Source organism: Ambystoma mexicanum, chromosome 2p (assembly GCF_040938575.1).
Source record: "Ambystoma mexicanum isolate Mex_15411 chromosome 2p, UKY_AmexF1_1, whole genome shotgun sequence".
Taxonomy (NCBI): domain Eukaryota; kingdom Metazoa; phylum Chordata; class Amphibia; order Caudata; family Ambystomatidae; genus Ambystoma; species Ambystoma mexicanum.
The window spans coordinates 322,361,966-322,385,378 of record NC_090923.1 but is presented as its reverse complement, the minus strand read 5'-3'; the positions used below and the strand labels follow the sequence as shown (position 1 = coordinate 322,385,378).

The 23,413-nt window shown below is 41.1% G+C and overlaps 1 protein-coding gene across 4 annotated transcripts in view; it reads right to left on the bottom strand.

Annotated features, from left to right (window-relative positions):
• The window catches only part of CACNA2D3 (calcium voltage-gated channel auxiliary subunit alpha2delta 3), a 3,251,448-nt gene that overhangs the window by 1,117,060 nt on the left and 2,110,975 nt on the right, over positions 1-23,413 (bottom strand). The gene's annotated exons all lie outside the window — the stretch shown is intronic.

Genomic DNA, 23,413 nt, shown 5'->3' with positions numbered 1-23,413 from the left:
CTTTCAAGAGTGCTCTAGTGGTGAGGTGAAGTCAGGAGTACTAAAGCTGAGGCAAGCTCTTCCCCCATACCCATCCTCATTGCACTTGGGAGTGAATTGCATTGATCTGTGAACTACCAGCTATACTGGCACCCAGGCTCCTGCTGGAGGTGAGGGAAGGCTGTATATGCTAGCTAGACTCCCCCAGGTTGGGAGTGAAGAGAAAAATTACCAATCTTTCCCTGAGCACCTGGATTGGAACTCAGAGCGCCAGAAAAAGCAAAGCATTTGGTTTCCAGCATTCTAATCTGTCAAACCAAGTCCATGTTTGAATGCCTTCATAATACCAGGATTCAGGGTGCTGCTGTAGGCACTACTCCGAATGTCTTTAAACTACTGTTGGGGCTCCTCGAACAAGTTTTCTGCAGCACTGTGTCAGGCAAGTGCATTGCTTGCTTCAGCTCAAATAGGAAGCTTGGCACTATAGAAGACTTTGAACCACCACATCTCCAACTGTGCCTTGAACCATCAGCATCTTCATCATCATCACAAGCTCGACAGTCAATCTCACATTGGTGACAATATTGTCCTACATCATTTGAACAATGCATCAAACCGTGACAAGATTCATCTCAGACCCAAATTGGCACCTGCTCCCAATCTGGATCACAGTGACTTGCTTCACCCAAACCTTGTTGGACCAGCTCACAATTCTTTGAGAAGCCTTGTTCATGTGGCTAGAATTCCAAGAGCTGTGAGTAAAAGTAAAACACGCATGTCCCCAGCCCTTTGATTAACTGTTTTGGACCTCGGGCTACATTATTGATATCATACATATTCTATATAATTTCCACAAGGGTTAGTTTATAGCAGCATTTTTCAAGTATAGTTGTACCGCATATGTTATTTTTATATTTCATAATGAAATAAAGCATCTTAAGAGGCCACTGATTGCAAGGGACATTTCTAATTCTTCTGTCTCCTTTGATGGAAACAGACTCAAAACTCATTTAATCCCTAGAATGGGAGGGTTTAGAACCAAGATTTGAATGGGAAGTACATGTGGTACTAGTAGGAGAATTGGGTGCAGACCAACTTCTTTCTGAATCTGCCTCAGTTTGATCTGAATCTACTAAATACATTGCAGATACCCAGTTTGTATGAGCTCATTCACATCCAACTCCTGATACCATATATGAGGGGTCAGTAATGGGAGCGGACAACTGCTTGTAGTTTTCTCAGTATTTAACATTTTATTATAAACACAAATTGCAAAGAAAACCTAACCAAGCCTACTCTACCAGGGAATTCCCAACTTAGTGAAGGATCTAAGGGAAGATCTCCTACCATACACAAAACTGGCCCTCACAATAAAAAACAAAACAATCAAAACAAAGCATAGGCAACATTAATTAAAGATTATCAAATCATCAGTGTCTTGGATGACCTCGATATGTCCTGGGTATACCTCATCCCCCAGGAATGTCCAAAGTGAATTATTTACAAGGAAAAATAAAGTCTTAAATCAGTTTTTGAAAAGTTCCAAAGAAACAAAAGTTCAATCAAACAAAAATCCACTGGTAAGAGTTCCTTCTTTGTTTGTTGAGAAGTCCCCTTCCCGAGTTCCAGAAAAAAAAACAGCACCAATGGTAATCCTGAATAACCTCCTTCCAGGATGTAATGGATAATGTTACAAACAAAAGTACCTCTTCTGCTTTAACAATACTTCTTCTGTATCCTCTGCTGCAACTTTAATATAACTTGTCAGGATGCTTCTTGTCAGGGGTTGCTTTCTCCTTGGCTACTCCCTTCTGCCAATGATCCTGTGAAAGCAAGCTCCTTTGCCTAACAGTGTACTATTACTTCAACTACATTCCAATAGAAATGTTCTGACACAATTACAGACAACCACAGTTATACTGCTTCTGCTGCAATATGATATTTTGGAAGATATATAGGCAAAGTAGGCAAGACTCTTTGACCTCTATGGGAAGGCAAAGCACTCTTATTTCCTGTATCTAAAGAAAGGGAAGCCTCTTTGCCTCTTATGCCTGTCTTACAACTACCATTAAAATCTGTCTTGGCTTCTAGACTGATTTTATCTCTCAACTTCAACAGTTTCAGCTTCACAGATTATTGTGTTGTTCTTTTAACAAGCACCCTGCTGCCTTCTCCAGCTTTATGCACACCTTCTGACTTCAGTAGTTACCCCAAAGCGGTATTGACACTCTTCCAGCCTGGGATAACCTTGTCACCCGTGTACTCTTTGTTTATAACAGCTTTGACAACTTCAAAGCATAAGTGTTTAGGTCTTAATTGGGCTGGTTTCACCTTAGAAGCGATCTGCCTACTGGCTTGGGTAATGCTTGTTCTTTTCATGTCTTCAGCAACGTCTACAACTACTTGACAACTACTTGATAACTGTCCTGTATGTGAGTTAAGTTTCACTTTTGAAATGAATTTAGGTAAATACGATCTCGCTATGATGTTAAACTTTCACTTAAAGATTTGCGTTCCCTTTTGTTTGTGCAGTGTTCTGCATTAACATGGATCGGGAAACACAGTTTCATACACGTGACCTCTCTTTGATGTTGAACAGTCTTGTAACACTTGGGAAAGTCAGCTTCTACTTCTTTAAATGCTTCTGGCAACGTTCTCCCTCTTAATAGGAGACAGGCAACCACTCTGGTAATGCAATAAAGGGTTTTCTTTCTAGACAGACACTTTCACTTATGCGAATAAGCATGTGATACAATCCCCTTTGTGATAATTGACTTCCCACGACCACAGACAACTTTACTCGTTTCTACTTACATGCAAGCATCAATTCAGCTGGTTACAGTTACCGGCAAGGAGTTTCATTCACCAGCTTCAAAGTCACAGCGGTTGAGGGCTGCTTCCAATTCCCGACTTTCTTTTGCTACCACTGCTACGGGCACTCTTGGGACCCACACCGCTCTGAACCACGGACGTCTCTGATCCGGCCTCAACAGTGGAAAGTCATCCTTTCTCCAGCTTTCCTCGGCTTGCTTCTGCACATGGTCCTTGGGTGAATACATTACTTCAGCTCTGCATTCACAGCAATTAGGTGCTCCTGGAAAGACTACTAGTTTCTCCCAGACTCTTTCAATGCTTCCACAGCCAGACCTGGTTTGTGATCACAGGACCAAATCAGAGCCTGCAGTTGGAATGTGCTCTTCTCTTGCTCCTGCATACATTCTGTGGTCCCACTTCCTAGTGAACTGACAGCCTTGTGCTCTGCTTCTTCTGCTACTGCTGCCGACCTTCTAGCTCCTGCTCCAGCTTATTTCTATTGCCCCTTCCTGCTGCAGTCTTTTATGCCACTCAGGTAAGTCAATTGGCTTGAGGTGCAGGCCCTTCAAGTTGATTGTCTGAAACAGCCAAAGGCTGTTAGGCCTGCCTGCCTGTCCTTCACCTGTAATTGCCTCCTCAGCCCTCTTCTGCATCACAGTGCCTGAGGGATTCTAGGACATTTAGTTGTTTTTAGGGAAATTCAATTTTCTTAGTACGTCATTATTTCTAACAAGGATTTTATTTCCCCTGATATTGTTAGAGGAAATATTGTAGGGCTTAACCTTTTTAAAAACAAATGGAACAGGAAAGGCCACATTTCCTTCATTCCTTTTGCATACTCTTGGTATTGGGAAGGAGATGGTATTTTAGGTGTTCAAAAGACCTGCTCTTTGGACACAATACCTTGTTAGATTACACCCTTGGAGTTTACCCTTCCATCCTTAGTAGGAGGTTGTGTTGGGTGTCCTGACCCACGTTTGAGCTATCATGCTGCAACATTTGGTGCTGTGGGCTTAGAAAATCCAAGATGGCCAAAAAGCCCACAAGTGCGCCAGAATCCAGGAGAACCACGCAGTTTGTGCGCACACCAAAATGGTCACCTAACTTGCCAACCACCAGTGTAAAGAAAGATCTTTGTTAACAAAATCCACTGTTACTGATGTCAAAAAGTTGCTGAAATCGTGGCTCACCAGACCACTTTAAAGATTCAACCCTTTTGTGGGGTTCCACATAACCATCTTACTGTAAGGAGCCCCATCAAAACAATGTTAAGCAAGGATTTACTACCATGTAAGAACCATTCCTGTTTAGAATGCATTAATCCAAGAAAGATCCCAAAATTGCATGCAGTACCAACAAAATCCTCAAGGCGGTGCTAGCAGTCTAAACTCTGACAGGAGAACTGAGTGCAGTTGCTGACAAAGGGATTTGACTCAGCTGACTTCAAAGGCTGCATTTTAATTAAAAATTAGCCACATGCTGTTCCCAGAGGCCTGAAGCCTGGGAAACCCTCTCACCTCTAGAGATTCACACCAGGAGTAAGAATCTCACATGACCTCTTGATTGATAAAAGGCAGACTGGCTGGGAGCCTCCTGGAGACCACACAATAGGCTCTTGCAATTGAATAGGATATGTTGATTTTGACTGTTTCCTGTCAACAAAGGCCTGCCTGCCAGAAGACACATGTGACGGAGGCGGACTCCAACACTCTGAGAACTGAATTGAAAGCAAAATATATATTTTACAGAAACACTGATAACTCTTTGTAATCAAATGACAGAAATGTATAACTTTGAGAGCCTTAATTTAAAAAATGTACCTTCAATTCAAGCCCAAACTCCAATTTGTGTGATGTTCTGGGGGCAAACTAGCAGTTAAGAGGGTATTACTTAAAATGTCTGCATGTGAAAAGTCTGATACTTCATCAATCAATGCCTGCATGCCTTGCACACATTTGGGTAAATTTGAGTAAGAATCTGATATTGGTAACTTGACCAAAAAGTGAAATATGTTGCCATTTCTGAATGCAAGCTCCCAGGAAGAGCAGATTTGGACAGGGTATACCTCCTGTGATATGTGATGGGTGCATGTAATTTTAAACAAATTTGTACCTGTGCAAATATGTCTTTTGGGTCAAAATTTAGATTGTGTGTAATTTGACAGGGGTGGGTTCTCTGTATCATAAACAGACCTCATCGTGATGACACTTCATTTCATTCCCCAAATCAAGGGGAAGAGGATGAAGTGGCCAATGACAAGTGGAGAGGGGTAGAGCCTAGTGATGCTGCACACACACCCATTTTCAAAACACATAAAAGCAGACAGTCAGGACAGATAGAGACTTTCAAATCCATTTGCTGCGAGACGCTCTGCCGGGAAAATCCATACTTTACCTCCATCAACCTTCAGAAAGCCAACATAGAGACTTCAATCTATCCACATCCAGAGATCCAGACTTCAAATCTATCAATATCCAGAACCAGAGGCAGAGCAGAGCTGACCCAGACCACTGTTAGCAGAACCAGAGAGCTGACCCAGATCACTGTGAAGTGCCGAGACCAGACCAGAGTCCAGTCTAAAACCTGACCAGATCCGTGGCGAGGCCCATTCTATTTCTAAATATATTGTGAGTACCTCGCAGAACTGTGCAGAACCAATCTCTTAGTTAAAATAATATAATTCAATCTATTTTAATCTAAGTAGAACTGCCTCCTAACTGTCACCTGTCATTTTGTAAAGCTGTCACCTGTCATTTCTAGTTGCTAGCTGTCACTTGTCTTTTTGAACTTTAAAATTTCAAATCTGAAAAACGACCTTTACCATATCGCTCATATCTCCGTGACCGTTTGTCTTAGAGACTTGCAGTAACTTTCTTCTGAAAGCTGGGAATCTTGGCTTTTCTGCGAACCTAGAACCGAATTCCTACCCCCTATAGTTTTGCCGCAATCGCGAAAAACGCACTCGCGAATTTCTCCACATGTGAAAACAGCAGTTTTTTTTGCTTTCCTTGCTAAAAATTCGTTTGCCTCTTAAGAACCATCCCTGAATCATTGCCAGAGTGATCCTGGACTAATATTAACTAGATACCACTCACCCTGAACCTCTAGAGGGAATTTTTCACTTCATTGCCAGCACATGTAAAAGCATTTTGGGCCTGTGTTTCAAACTTCTGTAGTCTAAGCTTGCTGGGGTGAACTGAATTACATTTGATTGCATTTCTGAGAACTGTGTGCTTTCCTTCCATTTCCTTGCATTGCATAAAAGGGGGGGGTGAATTGCCAGAGAAAAGTGATTTCATTGTTTTGTTGAAATCATATTGAGTATTTTCTGTATTGCATTTTTCATTCAACATTACATCCATCTGAACTTATATAAAGTATTCTCTACCACCTTATTCTTCTGTTCCTATTCACAAGTGTGCTAGTGCCAGACGATCCATTATTGATTACTGCTCAGATTAAGTGTGATATCCAATTATTAATTATTATAAAGTGTGATATACATATCTATATTGTTTAAATTCTCAAATAAACCTTTTAACTTGCAAAACAGAACTACTTCTTGGCTCAGTGGGGTCAGGGGGATTCCAAGAGAGGGGTGTTATATAGGGGTAGTCATCCAGAACGCATGAACTGGACATAAAGATATATCAATAAGGGTTTCCATTCAGTATCCCAGACTAGGCATTGACTTAGCTGTAGTGTTGAATTGAATCCTCTTACAGTTGTGATATATCAAAATTACAAAAAGTCAATTCCTCCTTTAACCCACTGCTTCTCTTCAAAGAGAAATGCTGTGTCTTATCCTGCAAGGCCTATCCAATACCCTGGGCCTTGTCTCCACCCAGCTGATCCTCATGTAGTACTCTACCCACAGGATTGGAATCCGGAATCATCTGCCCTCTCCAGGCCACCTGGGAGGAGACTTTTGCTGCAGGGTTTTAGTGGGGGATCTGCAGGATTCTCCACAGAGACCTGTGTGCCAAGCTGTGGAAGGATTATGTGTATTCTTTAAAGACAAGGCCCACCCCTGTCCACTAACAGTACTAGTGTTGGGGGATTTCTTCTCTTCGTTCCTTTGTAAGGGCAGCTAACAACCTTTCCACCAGAACAACCACTCCACAGGATGCTGGTCTGGGAACCGGAATCAAAGGGAACACCCATTCACAATGAGCTTGGCTATAAACCAGGGGGATGCCTTTCTAAAGGCCTTTGTTTCCATTGCAAAGGGTAGGAGGGGTTAAGTTCATATCATAAGATCAAAAATGGTGCGTGAACTAGTCCATTGTGAAAAGGACACAAAATGGGAGTCATCATCAGGGTTAAGGAGATAAGTGGAAACATGCTGAGCAGAGCAACTGAACCTAAGATCTGTCAAAGAAAACACATGAATCTGAGAGGCACTGAGATATGGCAAAGCCATCACACGAAGCTGAGATGAATGTAGGACAATACTTCAATGGTAGAAGTGCAGAGCAGGGAACCTAAACCTGAGAAGCACACAGGTGCTTAAAAATCACTGTCACCAAAGGTGCAGAGAAGGACCTGGACTAGAAGTACTGAGAACCATAAAAAATCACTTGAATCAGAGATGCTAGAAATTCTGATAAGGGGATGAACAAGATGTAATGATAACCCTAAGAAGTGCTTTACTCAACAGTGCTATGAATCCTACGAAACAGATAAAATAGATGTGGCATGATCCTTAAAAAGTGTTTGACAATGAGGCACTAGGGATTATGAAAATTATTTAAACCAGAGTTAATTGGACTTCTTTGAAGACTTTGAAACAATGGCTTGAAGAGTGCAGTTAACTATGAACCCTGACAGTTGTGAGACATGGAGATAAATATCTTCAAAGTTCAAAGTGACACATCCATGCTTGTATTTGTGCAATCCAGGTGGCACTGAGAATTTTTTTTACTGAGATAGAGTCAAGGAGTGTTGATCCGAAACACACAAGGAACTAAAGTTTTCAGACATAAAAACTATTGAGCAGTTTAAGAAAAGTCAGACAGAGGAAAGAGAACTTGGCCTCATTGAATAATTGGCAAATATTATTCTGGCATACCACGTCATGAACAACAACGGTGGAATCAATTGTGTTTCATACACAGAAAGGAGTCAATGTTGTTCAGATTCATCACAACTACAATTTTTTGTCAAGATGTATCTATTTGTTAATAGAAGGCATTCCTAATTACACTTGTCCTACATCTCCAATTAATGACGGGTGTTAGAAACCTCCTTTCACAGTTAAATAAGGCTAAATACAAAATGTGTTTTATCTTGCTACTGTGAATTACTCATTGGGCCTCATTACACTATTAGCTATGGTTGCCGCCGGTATTTTACTGTGTCTGCCTTGGTGGATGGCGGAATTACCGCCCTACTCCAAGGTGAGCGGGGGCGGTAATTCCCCATTCACCAAGGCACTTCCCCATTCCCATTTTTGCCCCCATAGGGCTCAATGGGAATGGGGAAGGCGCTAATTACAGTACCGCAAATTGCGATACTGTAATTAGCACCAAGGTCGCTTAGCGGGCCTGTTCCTTAACGGCTGGTAAAACCAGCCGTTAAGGTTGGGTCCCGCAAAGGGACCTCTTAGTAAGGCAGTAAGGGTTTACCGGTACCAGTGCCCTTACCGGTACCGGTAAACCCTTACCGCCTACCGTGTAATGAGGCCCATTGTTTCCTGAGTTCCATTTGTTTAATACACGTTTGACGTTTTTAAATATATGATGATGTATATTTGACTGTTTTTGTTGTAAAGGCACTAAGGTTGTGTGTGTGTGTGTAAAAGCTTATTTCGGAAATTCAAAACATACCCATAAAAACAACACAAACCACATTAAAACAATGAAAACATTCAAAAATACAAAATTAACTTCTCAGGCAGATTTCAATAACAATTTCCTCAAAGATAATGCATTCTTTAAAAAAGACACAGGCCACCTAAACTGAATCCAGCCAAAGTAGGTAATGCAAAGCAGGTTCACAAAGGTAAAATCCCTGTCCCTGCAAAACTGGTTTCAGTGTACATTCTCTAATGGACAAAAAAGCTGCACAAAACAATACAAAGTGTGCAAGTTCTTCTATAAGCGCATCACCAAAGATGCATGACTGGTTCTCATTTCCATTGGGCAAGGCCGCCACCACGGCTCTCAAAGGGATACAATTAAACCGTTTCCTAGTAATAACAAAACTCTGCAAAGGATTCTGGGCCCATCGTTGGTACTTCTGAAGTCCTGTGCCCGTAACAATAATGTGCTTTCTACTGGCAGGCCTCATGATCTCAGGTGAATCCTCTTATCTCCAAAATAAAGTACCCTTACTTTCATGGACGTTAAGTCCCTAAAAGGCTTAGTATTTGTAAAATACAAATATTTAGACTCATCCACTTCCCCCAGTGTAACCGTTACATGCCTACGCCAGGGAATCTTCAAGTGGGGGCCCCTGGGCACCAGATATTTAATTAGCTCACAAGTTAGAACAGCTTTACTGTTACCACAAACTCTGAGCCAATGATTTGCATGCTGGACTGGGATAAGATCAGTTACAAACCTACAGCCCAGCTCTGGGTGTACTGCAAAATGTGTAGCTGATTGAGGAAGCCCCAGTATTCATTTAAAAATGGTGTTCTCAACTATCTGGATGGATTCAATCTTAACATGCCACAACAGCTCCACGCCATACATAGCAACAGAGGTAGCTTTGCAATTATAAACTTTGAGAAGCAGCTCGACCGGTTTTGCTTTAAACACGGCTATAGTTCAGGCCACACCTCCCCCCGTAGCCTGTTTCAATTTAACAATCTGCTTGTTGAAATGGACTTCTGCCCTAATGTTTGATGAACATCTAACCCCCAGGTAGTAAAAGCTATCCGTCCTGGGGATTAACACACCCTTGCTAAACTGCTAAACATGGGCCGAAGGTTGTGTTGACACTTCCCCCTACTACAGACCATGACAGTCGATTTTTGGTTATTTACGTTTAGGTCCACTGAGTCCATAAATGAAGAACAATCATCAATAAGATTCTGCAGGGCTCTTGGGGAGAGGACCAGCAAAACTGTATCATCTGTATAGGCCAGTAGTGGCAGGCACCTATTGCCCAACCTAGGATTGTCTGGAGCAGACTTGAGTAAATGATCTATAGGCCATTTATATAAAGACAAAAGAGAAGGGGAGGCCAGTACACAGCCCTGTTGCACCCCACGCTCCGCCTGAAAGAAGGCAGTACACTGTCTGTGTGCCCCATTCAGCACGCAAGTCACCATTGACAGATGCAATCTCTCAAGAAGATCTACCAAGTTACTTGGGCAATTCATGGATCTGAGCACACCCTAAATCTTGTCCCGATTGACATTGTCAAATGCAGTGCTCAGATCCATGAAGGCAAGAAAGATGGGCTCCTACTTAATATACAATGAATGGGCTGCCACCAGGGTTGTGTATTCACTGTATTTATATTATCGATCATTGTGTTTAACCTAATTGTTAATCATGTGATTTAGATATTTCTTAATTGAGCCTGCCCTGGTCGTTTTATCCATTCAATTGAGTTATTTGTGCATGTCACGTTTTTAATAATCGTGGTTGTGCTCAAATGTGTTTCTCTTTCTTCCATAATGCATATATATTTTCAAAATTAATAGGTTGATGCATGCAGTTAAATGAATGTAACTTCTAAAACATTATTAAATATAGAACAAGTCAAATTTGCAGTGATAATTAATACAAAATATATATCATGTAGGAATATTTCTTAAATCTATAGGTAAAATGGGATTTTCATGTTTTCTTTTCATAGTTATTTTGCAAATTGAATATTTTGAAGATGAATTAGTTGGGCTTGAAGTATTTGATGGAAAAATAAATGTGTTTTTCAGTGGAAATAGTATATGAAATGTCTCAGTAAATAGAGTGCAAACAAAGCTGTTTGTCTTCCCATTTAATATTGAGCCTCAATATGCATTAATGCATACAATAGTAAACATTCAGAGTTGGTATTTATTTTTCAATCAAGAATCACAGATGCCACTTCTAAAAATACATATGAATGAGGATACATATTGATAAATAATGTATGCAGCATAGCATATACCAGTGTAAGTTAGCTGTACATTTGCTAAACTCTCTGCTACATGTTCTCTCCCCACTATGCTCCTAACGTCTGTGGGCCTCACCCTCCCCTCTCTTCACTCTTTAGTGTCCTGTGTGCCCAAGAAGCATGCTAAGGAGCTGTGCTGTCTTGAATGTCCCACAAGGGTAACCTGTCAGCCTGACACCCAGTCGGATCTCAGGCAGGGAACAGGTGTGTCTGCGTTCTTTGGAGGAGTCACACTGTGTACAAGCTTGTGCATATATTCTGCAGTGAAGGGATTACATATAACCTTGGAGCAATGTTTACCTGGCGGAGCTTTGTATGGCATGTGTGATTTAGCTTAAAGTGCTTATTCTACTTTCACATTTCAGGCTCATGGTCCTTCCCCCAAGTCTTTATAAAGCCACTATTACATTTTTGTGTTTGCTAAACCTACCATGAAACTGCAAACCACAGTTATGTCTGACTATACAATACTGATGATGTCTACTAAGGGTGAAATATGTATTCAATTGTCAGAATCCTTGAGACCTGTTTCTCTCGGGATGAAAATGCTATTTATAAAAATAGCACTGCCCTAGAAGTCAAAGAGAATTTTCAGGAGTGACAGACTTACATATGAGTCCATTTTCATACGCCCAGTGATTTCCTCTGTACTGTGGGTGATCTTACAGTGATGGCTACACAGTAGCAAAGTGTTATGTTTGACTTACTTGATAGGGCTTATTGTACTTTAATATTTCTGGCAGAAAGATTTTTCGAAACTTCATCACACAATATTTACAGGCATTTCATATAAGTTACATTTTGACAGGTACTGGCCAGCCATATGTTTTTTTAACTGCTGGGATTGTGAAGCACCTCTGTGACAATGGAGAAGCAATAACAAAAAAACTGTTGTCTAGAGAACACTAGGGTATGGACGAAAGTGGGGAATAACTACCTATAGAGGAGCAGACGTGTACGTCACTGATAGGCTCCACCCCCCACCTCCGTCACACTGGCTGAAAGACAGAAAGACACTGTACATGACACCAGGTATCACCCCAATACTGCATTGAGTGTATGAGAGACATAATGCACTCAGACAACCGTATCGAGTGTACCCTCATACTGAAGTGGTAGCAGGAGAATGGCAGCTACCACTGAATATCGAAGAGTTGTAAAGAAGACCTGAAAGTCACAAAGTGATTTCATAAGGAGAAGATAAAATGACGCACCAAAACGATATAAGAATAATTAAAAAAGGAATAACTGAAGAAACACAGTAACATGTGTACAAGTAAGAAGAAATCCTACATCCAAAGTAGATAAGTAACTAGATGAATAACAAATGCATGTACACAGAACTCAAGGTAGAATAAACATATAGAAGCTTGCTGCAGTAGAAATAAAAATAGTTAAAAAATGAATATTTAATTGAAGAAACAAAGTAACATGTGTACAAGTAAGAAGAAATCCTACATCCAAAGTAGATAAGTAACCAGATGAATAACAAAAGCATTTACACAGAACTCAAGGTAGAATAAACATATAGGGCCTCATTACGACTCAGGCGGTAAGGGTTTTACGGCGGCGTAAACAGCGCCGACCCTTACCGCCTGAGTACGAGGTCCCTTAGCGCCATGGAGATTTTAACACCTGCTTTTAGCAGGTGTTAAAATCCATGGCGCTAAGGGACCATGGAGTTAATTACGCCACCGTAATTTACGGTGGCGTAATTAACGCCTTCCCCACTCCCATTATGCCCTATGGGGCAAAATGGGAATGGGGAAGGGAAAATGGGAAAATGGGGATTTACCGCCCCGCCAAGGTTGGAATGGGGCGGTAAGTCCGCCTACCACCATGGCGTAAACGTAGTTTACGCCATGGTAGTAAAGTCACGGCCCAGGCGGTAACTTACCGCCTGGGTCGTAATGAGGCCCATAGAAGCTTGCTGCAGTAGAAAACATAACCTAAATAAAACATCCATGTTGGAGAAATGGACCCCGGCTCTCAATGATAGTCAGCAAAGAGCTTGGAGGAGAGTGACCAGAGCTGCAGAACCGAAAGAGGCTGGCAATACAAATGTGTACATGCACAAAGTATAGCTGCTGGCCAGATATCAAGGATGCCACAGCGGAAATCTACTGAAGGGTATTAAAGGAGTTACCAAGGATAAGTAAAGTACTCAGGACAAATTTCTCTTAGATTAAGCAAATGAGCGAACATTTATGAGTGCCAAGTATGATCAATTAAAGATGCATAAAAGTCTATGTGAGATGGAGCAAAAAAGACTCTAGAGGCTGAAGAGGGTAATGACACCTGAAATAATCAAATCACATAGCACTAAATAAATGGTGAAATGGACAAAATCGTGGTCTCTTCACACATGGTGCAAGACCAAAAAAATAGACCTATTCATAAGCCCTGGCTGAAGACAACGATTTACCTTAACTACCCTTGTTACGCTGTTCTCTGCATCCTGAATTTTGTTTTGCTTACGAACTACTAGTGAGATGAGTGTTCAAGGTTGGGAGAGTATGCCAACCCATCACAAGGGCCTATGCAATGATGAGCATACAATGATGCATGGGCCAATCTGCTACTGTTATGCTGCTATAATCTGTATTATACATAGGCTGCGGCTTGCCTTCCAGAAAAGGGGAAAACAATAAAGTTACTTATAGCTTCTATAAGTAGACATCTTTCCCTAACCAATCCCCAAACCTGATAGTTTTTATCATTTGCCACGTAGGAGGAGGTCATAGCTGATGCATGTTGAGATGTAACGCCTTTGTTTACCTAAATTGTAACTGTGAGTGTGTGTACTAAAATTTGTTGTTTACCAGATTGCCCTACTTTATTGAACTGATAATAAAGTAGTACTTTGCCATATTCTTTTAGTTTGTATGGTTATTGGATCCAAGATTGTTTTTTATGCTAATTCCATTCTGTACATATATACTCCCAAAAAGTGATAATGTACATTCGGTAGCAGTGCAGATGTTTCAAGATCCAGCCCCTCGGATGCTCGACATCTTCCACCATTAGCCGGAAGACCACAGAGTTTCCTGCGGAGACCCAAGTTGGTTGGCAGGGGGACCTTTAAAAAAATGTTTGTCCGGTCCCTGCAGCCGCCCAGTGGACTGAAGTTCAATTAATAGATTGGGGCAGAGTCGAGACTGAAGGCCTCGAGCTGAGTAACGGATGTAAGTAAAAACATTGAAAGTGGCAAATAAAATGGGAGGGGTCGTATTGTATGTATAAAGCAGAGGAACATAACAGGATTTCTTAGTGAAAAGAAGTTTACCTCGATACCTGTCCTCAAGGAGGAAGAAGCATCAGCAAAACACTTCGGAACAGAATATTATTTAAGGGATTCCTAAATGGATTAAAATAGAGATGACATACATCTATCAGGGAGATGAGACAAGATGAACGTAGAAAAAGTGTGCACACGTGTCTTGGGGGATTTTAAAAAATATTTGTGTAAAACATATTGACGTGTTTTGTATCGATAGTGATAAAATAGGTTGAACGCTTTAAAATTATAAGAAAGATAGCAATAAGATTCAACAAAATTATTAGGCCCTAGCAGGCGATTGGCACCAATCAAACTAAAGAGGGATAACATCTTAGAAAATAGAGCAGGATAATACGAATTGATAGAAACTATATATGAAGAGATAAAAATGGATGCTGTTGTATACATTTGAAAAGTGCTTTGGAGAAATTGGTTTGTTGGAGATGGTCGGTGATTGATCGTTCTGGCCAAAGTGATTGTTGTAGTGTGATTAATTAAATAAATAATACACAAGGGAAAATAAACCTGGTAAGTATTGACAGTTTAAAGCGACTTGGCATTATGGGGGAAATACCCCGTTTACATCTATGCAGGACATTGCCACGATACACACCCAAATAAGACAGTACCATGCCAGAAGGGTGAAGGGCACAACTAATAAACTCAACACTTATGCTGTGGCCCCAAGAAGGCTCATTATCAAAGGCAGTGCTGTGACACATTACATATTTGCATGCTACAAACATGGGAAAAAAGCTACAGAAAAGGTTAGCTGTTCTAGAACTCTGGAAGATGTACCAGAGTGAGCTAGAAGACCCTCTAGACAAGAAGTGGATGCTTAATCAGCATAAAGAGGAGGGCGTAACACCCTCAGCTCCTCTTTCTCCTCCTAAAGGCCATAACAAAATAGAAGACAAACATGGGATTTATCCTCTAAAGGAATTAAAAGCAGCGGCAGGGTATGTTAATCCAACATATGCTCCTCCCACATATAATAGTGGATCCAGCATGGAAGAAAGTAAAAATAAGGAATGCAAATGCATGTCCACACATGGCGAACATAAAGTGGGTGATGAGAGAAAGGACAGACAGATAGAAATAGAAGTGGAAGCCAGAAGATAAATAAGAGAGAACGTGGAATGACATTAGTACAACACGTGTGGATAGGAGGACAGATACTACTTAAGTTAGACTGATAGGCCATTGAAGATGTTAAAGAAAGGCAAGATAGAGAAAAGAAGGAAAAGGAATGAGAAAGGGCATACAAGGATGAGAAGGAAACGGAAAGGAAACAAAAGGAAGAACAGAGAAGGTATGAAGAACAGAAAAAAGAGAACGATAGAATAGAAAAGAAGTAATGTGAAGAAATAGAATCTCAAATATTGAAAGAATGTAGGTTACAAAGAAGGCGAGAGGAAGAAGAGAACAGGGAGATTAGGAGAAGGGAAGAAGAAATGAGAAGGAGTAGGGGACAGAGAGATGACAAAATAGATTACATTGTTAACATGAGTATGATACCCATTGAAGCTTCAGAGCGACGGGAGGAAGTGAGAGGCCCACAACAGCCCTGGAGAGAACTGCAAGGTATATTGAGAATACAGACAGTGGGCCGATGAGCATGAGGCAGAAGGCATATGGAAAAGGGATTGGGGTTCTATATAGACAAATGAGAGAGAAACACAGTTCCAACGCTACGGGGAGCATAGACGGATATCCCCCGAAGGAAACAGGAAATAGGGCAAATAACACATTGATGGACAAGCATAGAATGCTATCCCTAAGTAGACTAGATCTTGATGAGGAAAGAGATGACAGTCATACCAGCTGTGGTATAATGATGTCAGATGAAGAGAGGGAGGAGGATGAGAAAGCTTGAAAAGAAGGTGCATGCAGCTTTTTGATAGACCCGAGCATAGAGAAAGGGGTAAAATGGTCAGATCTAGAAGACTCAAAAGAGAAAACACCAGAACGGATACGATATCCTGAACGACCACCAGTATGATCATGCAGTGCAAGGGATACAACCGTGCCTGATGTAAGCAAGTAGCGATCATTTCCAGGTAGAAGATGAACGGGCAAAACTATCCCCACCTAGTAGACATACAGTCTAGGGGGATATGATTTTGGACGAGGGTTTACACAATTCCCATTATTAGAGAAAGGGGAGAGGATGACCACAATATATTCTGTGGCCACAAATGGACAAGGAACGTCTAAAATGTAAATTACCTAGTATGGCCTCGGATGTGGGAAAATGGATTCATGAATTAAAGAGAATGACAGCAGGAGTGACATTAGCAGTAGGTGACGTAAAAGGCCAAAGGCAGCTATCCTAGGGAAGAGAGCTGATAACATTTGGAGATGAGAAGGGTACTCTAGCATAACCGCACAGAACATGACACATGATGGAGCACCATTTAATATTTGCAGGGCAGACATATGGAGAGTGCCTAGAGTACAGTATCCAGACACATCAGATATAGGTGAAGTTATGTCTAGCAAAATGGGAGAGGACAAAGAACTGTGTGATAAAACAGTGGCATTATTTTATCATATTTTATGTCAGGGACTGCCCGAGCCAATACCATGGCAGAGGAAGAAACAGGTAGGGAAGGAAGCAAAGCCATAGGCAGACATAGAGTTGATGATTGTACATCATTGTCAACTATTACCACAGGAAAAATAAGAAGAAAGCTGAGAATAGAAAGAATGAGGAAGCAAAGTTAGTTCAGAAGAAATTGCCAAAATTTGCCTTAGAAGGAGCAGTATTGACAAGTGGTTAAGGTGTGACCACGCACAAAGCACATACAGCACAGCAGAGCAATGAAGTGCATCCTATGGATCAGACTGGGTCTGACCTTTGGCCAAGAGCTAGAGGGAATGTACCCATATGGTGATGAAGATTTCAAAAGCCTCAAGGGGGAAGAGGAATTAATGAGGGTCAGCCACAACAATGCTGGAATTGTGGGAGAACAGGACATATAGCCAGAACATGTAGAAGAGGATGAGGCATGCAGCAGAACTGGCAAGCTCTGAGTGGAGGGATGAACTATTTTCTGCAGTACAATACAGAATCACAGGAATATTAATACACATGATCACACACAGTATCAGGCAAGTGCGCCACAAATATAGCAAGAACACCAGGTCCCACAGCAAATGCAGTCACCACAAGGGCAACCACAGCTAGCACCCATGCAGACACAACAAGCACAGGCGCAGCAACCACAGTATACACGAGTGCAACACACAACAGTGCCACAATGGAAGGTGAATGCAGGAGCTCCACCGGCTTTCACACCCAGGATAGGAAATGTGATAGTGTTGGGAGGGAATCCTTTCACCAGCACAGGGATGAATTTATTTCCACGATAGGAAGGCCTACTGAGTGACTTGATGTGATCAATACTATCTGTGACACCAGAGCCACAAGAGGAACCAAGGGTCAGGGTGACGATAAGAGGCAAGACATTTTTGTTCCTGTGTTCAGGAGGGAAAACACCCAATAACTGGCATTGCCATGAATGTGCAAGTATTCTCTGGGGCCAAAATTGTGGTTCCCTTTACTGATGAAGTACCACTTTCTATAGGTCAACATAATGTGTCAATGCCACTAATATACTTTCAGCAGATATTAGGACGTGACTTGATGACAAAACGTAACATAATGATATCCTTTACTGACAAAGGGATAGTGTGCTTGACTCCAGGGATACATTACATGAATGTGAGAGAATTTATATTAGCCTTTACAGGCCAGAAAGCATACCAAGGGGTTTCTTTAGAATCATAAATATTTCTGTATGGAGTAAATATTCTGTTGAGATGGCTTCATGGATTGACAACAGAAATATTGAGAATGCTTGATTAATTTTTGTTTAGATCAAAAATACCTATGGATGATGGGGAAGGGCAGATTATTCCCATAGTTCAGAACAGCAGCTGTAAACCGAGAAATGGTAATGGCTCATGGGACAGATGGAGAACAGTAATAGGCCTTAAGGAAGCCTTACTAATTGGATGAGAATTGTGAACAGGGAGATACCACAGATAATGGCATTGGTAAAAAAGAAACTGTCATTATTTCAGGAAGACTTAGAAAATGTGGCAAACATTTTATGGACTAACAGTCCATATGATGTGAGTATATTGAGTAGAGCAGGAGCAGTGAAGATCAAGCTTAAACCAGGAGCCATTCTGTCACGTGCAAAACAGTATTCTATGTTGAGAGAAGCAGAAGAAGGCATATTTTAGACCATTTCCCCTTTGATAAAGCACAGACTATTAGTCCCATCAGAGTCCCCATGCAACTCGACTGTGTACCTAGAGAAGAAATCAAGTAGGCGGTCATGGCGATTTATTCAGTATCTATGCCCCCTAAACAATATTGTTGAAGCAGAATTTTCTTTGGTCCCTAATCCTGCTACAATATTATGTAACATTCCAGCTAAGCCAAATATTTTACAGTCATAGATTTAAAAAATGTGTTCTTTTCAATTCCCCTTAAGGAAGACTCACAGGATCTGGCGACCTTCCTATATACAAACTAGCAAAGAAAACATACAAGATTACCTCAGGTGTAGTGTGAGCCCCCCTCAATCTGTGACCTGGTCCATCAGATGGACTTAGTTAACATACAGCTCTAGAGCATGAACATTCAGTACGTAGACACCATGTTGGTGTGCAGTAAGACATATGAAAGGTGCACAGAGGACTCAGTTTGACTAATGACAATACTGGCAGTGAAAGAATACAGAGTAGACAAAGAGAAACTACAATATTGTCACAAAGAGGTCCTGTACATAGCACAGCTCATCTCTCAAGAGGGGAGAAAAGTGAAACGCGCGAGAGCAGGGGTAATCATGAAATCTCCAAAACCTGAGACAGTAAGGGAAATGCAACCATTTCTAGGCCTATGTAATTATTGAATGTACTACAGTGCATACATTTTACCACTTTTAAAAGGGCACAAGGAAGCACAGCAAGGCAAAAGTAAAATTACATGGGCAGGTGGCATGGCATGACGGAAGGATTCAAATAATTAAAAATTGTGATTTGCTCAGCTCCTGTGTAAGGAATACTAGACAATTATGAAAGCTTTTACTTATTTGCACATTCAAATGGAGAAGTGATTACAGCAGTACTCACAAAGAAGACATTATTAGGACATGGGTACACACAACTGGCTTATTATAGTGGGAATTCAGACCCAGTGATGAAAGGACATAATCCTTGCGAACAAGCGTTAGCAGCTACTGCTTTCCCAAAAAGCTGCTATATTACAATACCATTGTTTGTTGAGCGCTCCCTGTTTGCCATTCAGAAACCCTGAAGCACATTTACTACACAAATTCCGCCTGAATACGAAGTTATTATTTCAAATCCAGAATGTAGAATAGTGAATCCAGCAACATTCATAGAAGATCCAGTAGGGAAAGAGGACAATGTACATTACTGCAAAACTTATACTGGGTGCTATGATGATATTTCGAATGTTAAAGAAAATGCTCTTTTAGGGGGGTAAGTTCTCTTTTTTGACGGTTCTTCATAAATTGAACAAATGACTGGCAAAAGGAATACTGGGACAGCAGTAGTGAAGTTAAAAAAGAATGGTGAATTTGAAGTAGTGATGAGTGAGAGATTGCCTTCAGCCTATGCAGCGCAGGCTGCAGAATTATTGGCGCTCATTGCTGCTCTTCAGAGATTTGAAGATGAAGAAGTGATGGTGTACTCTGCCTCATCCTATATGACGACAACCGTACATGCAGGGTTTTCACGTTGGATGAGGAGGGGATTCCTCAGCATTATTGAAGGTGGCACTGGAGCAGCTTCACTACACTGGGCACACCACCAAAGAGAGTCTTGCTGCAACAATAGCAGAAGAATGCTTCACAACAAATGTATGCAAACATATGGCACAGTTTATTGTAAATTGCATTGTGTGTCAGAAATTAGAGCAAACCCTAGGCCCAATGGTCAATTCGGCATCTGATTATAGATTATGTGGATATGTTAAAAGTATGTAACAGATACAGGTGCATGCTTGTAGTGGCATGTCATTTTTCCAGATGGATCGAAGCAGTTTGATGCACGGACCGTGATGCCACATGCGCTGCCAAGTTTATCATGTGTGAGGTGTTTCCTAGATGCAGGGTGTGTGAAGTCCTGAGGTCTGACAATGTCCCGCATTTTGTAATTGAGTTGTTTTAGCTCTTCTATTAGGCATACAACATACGTTTTCCACAGCCTATCCCCACAGAGGAATGGTGTCTGTGAGGAATTAAACGGGCTGCTAAAATCAAGGATTGTTAAGATTATGATGACTTTAAAGAAGGGATGGCTACATTGCCTATCCCTTGTACTATTTGCCCTAAGAAATCAGCCTGGCTCAGATCACTACCTAACTCCTCATGAGTTGGTGACTAGACGGTGCAGGAGATTAGCCCTTGCTCCTCCCATTCGAGTGAAAACTGATGTTCACAGTGCAGCAAAAACATTAGGTGATGATATACATGATTATTTGACAAATTTCGCAGCTAGGGTTTCTTTTATTTCTCAACAGATCAACAATCGGAGGGAACGGTTGAAGAAGATTGAGGAAGACAACCGACTGATTGATTTCATTGACACTCTTAACCTGTCTAGTTTGCATCCAGGAGACCAGGTTTCACATTAGGAATTTTGTCAGAACTTGGAATAAGCCCTGTTTTGAAGGACCGCCCCTAGTAGACAAAGTCACCCCCACTGCCGTGAAGTTACAAGGGAGATGCACCTGGCTGCATTTGAATGACGTGAAGCTCTTCAAAGGAAGAGGGAACCTGAACACTCTGGCAGCCCGGTGACAGTGAAGTAATCGAAAATGTTCTACACATGCTGACCGGATCGGCCGATGAGGGCAAAGATACGGAATTAATGGATTAAAAAACTATCTGGATTAAATTGACATTCTCTAAACTTAATAGGGAGTGAATGGACTTGCTGCTATTCCAGAACGTTCTCAATTGAACTAAAAGTAAAAGTGAACTGAAAAACACAACATAAAATTGGTATTTGTTCAGGCAGTTTAAAAAAAAAATGATGATGATCTGATACAGCTCTAGTGCGATGACACATAGAAGTTGAAGATTGTTTTGGAAATCCTAAAGACAGTCCTATTTTTGCAGCGCTATTAAAGCCATTATTATTCAGTTCCTGTTATAAAAAGTGCAATTTTGAAACCAAAGGTGAACACGAGTAACCCAAAGATTTGGATTTTCCCTTATATAAAACGCATACTAACAAGAAGACCAGCTACTCCAAAAGAGGTTATGTGGCAATTGAATACCATGGCAATACTTCTTACAACTACATATGCCTAATGTGTTTAATGTGTTATTTGTATTTTCTTATGTTCTTTAGATTTTGTGAAATATTGTTTTACAATTCAAGTGAAATGCCTGAAAATGAGACATCCCATGCAATTCCTGAAAAAGTTACGAGTGATATTTTTCCTGATATTTCTGAACAAATTGCCCAATCTAAAAGGGATGTCGGGGAAAATAGTGAAGAAATAAATTCAAATCTTGAAAAAGTGGCCCATTTAAAGAATAACATGTGATATCAGCACATGACAAAGGTGGCGAGAAAATCATCAGAAGAAAGCTGTAAAGTATGTTCTCTCATCTCTTATGCCATGACCTCAGCAAGAACATTCATTCCAAAAAGAATAACTGCACATGAAGCAAAGTGTCTCAGTCATCCAGCAGTATGCACAACAAGAGGACAATTCAAAGGAAGATGGCGATCAAAACAAACATTCCCATATGAAGATGCTTGCATAACAAAGCAAAAGATGGAGAAAGACATGAGTTGTATGAGCAGAATGCTCATTTACCCATCCATGACTGAAGACCAGATAAGGATTGTTGAACAGAAGAGATTAGGATGTGCAGATGTACCAGAAACACCACCAATGCCAGGATGCTGGTAGAGGCCTCAGCTGTTGGTGTATGGACGAATTGCCAGCAGTAAAGGATGGGAAGAAGGAATGTTAGCATGCAGTGTGCATTTATTGATGAAAGAATCAGTATCAATAGTACACATTTTAAACAATGGATGCTTACATTCCTGGGCCAAATTATTAACATGGGTTGAAAATGAGGCATGTCCAGTGTCCGTAATACCAATAAAGAATGCAACAATATGCTTCAAGAACAAAGGTCTTGTTCCAGTTGCAGAAAATAAAGGATTCAAGCAGACTCTTGAAGTACCAGGAATGAATGGGGGAACTGCTATGCTAATGGATCGCTATTGGAATTGTGGATCTACAGCAAGCATGCAGTTGCCCAAAGATTTGGGAGGAACATGTTCCACGGTGATTATACACGTTCCTGCATTGGTGATTGTCATATTGACAAATTCCTGAAAAATGGGGACACACTTGAGGAAGAAGAGATAGCTCAGTCTCATACAACTATTTCTCACCAAAATTGATGGAAACTTACAATGACATTCCAGATGAACATAAATTGCTCAGTAAAATGGCAGTGATATTTTCAGCTATATTCGTGCCAGAGGTTCAGGCTGCAGCAAGCACCGAGTGGTTACAGATCACTATTTGGGAGCGGCTTCTGTAAGGAAGGCATGGTATCAAGAATAGAAAGACACAAGTGATCACACTTCACAGGTGTTCATTAAACGTTTTAAACTGTATAGGTGGGTTGGAAAAATATCTAATCTAAACCTAAATCTGATATGAGACCGAGATACAACCATCAAATAATAATAAGGCTGTTCTAGTGGCGTCTTGTCAAATAAAAGGGCCTATATTATGAAAAACCTATTGCCAGTCCTTATGCTAAATACAAAAAGAGTGTGGGATAAGGTTCACAAGAAAGAAATAACTGTTCACAAATGATAAATCTGGATGTGGTAACCGGGGTTCTCCCATGTTTTGAGCATGGGACATGGTGAGACTCCAGAGCACAGCACACGCTCGAGCTCTCCCCAGCACCAGATTACAGTTCCACTCTCAGATATCAGGATAGTCGGTGGTTAAGTCTCTCTTCTATAAAAAAGTCTCTTGCCTATGAAAACCTGGTGTGTGCGAAACAATAAACAAAGGTTCCTTTCAGCTTGCAATAAACAAATGTTGCTTTCATCTTGGACATTGGATGATGTGTTTTCACCCCTGGACTCCCCTCTTGGGGCTCAGATCCACAAACAGTTCCTATTGATATCAGGACCTGC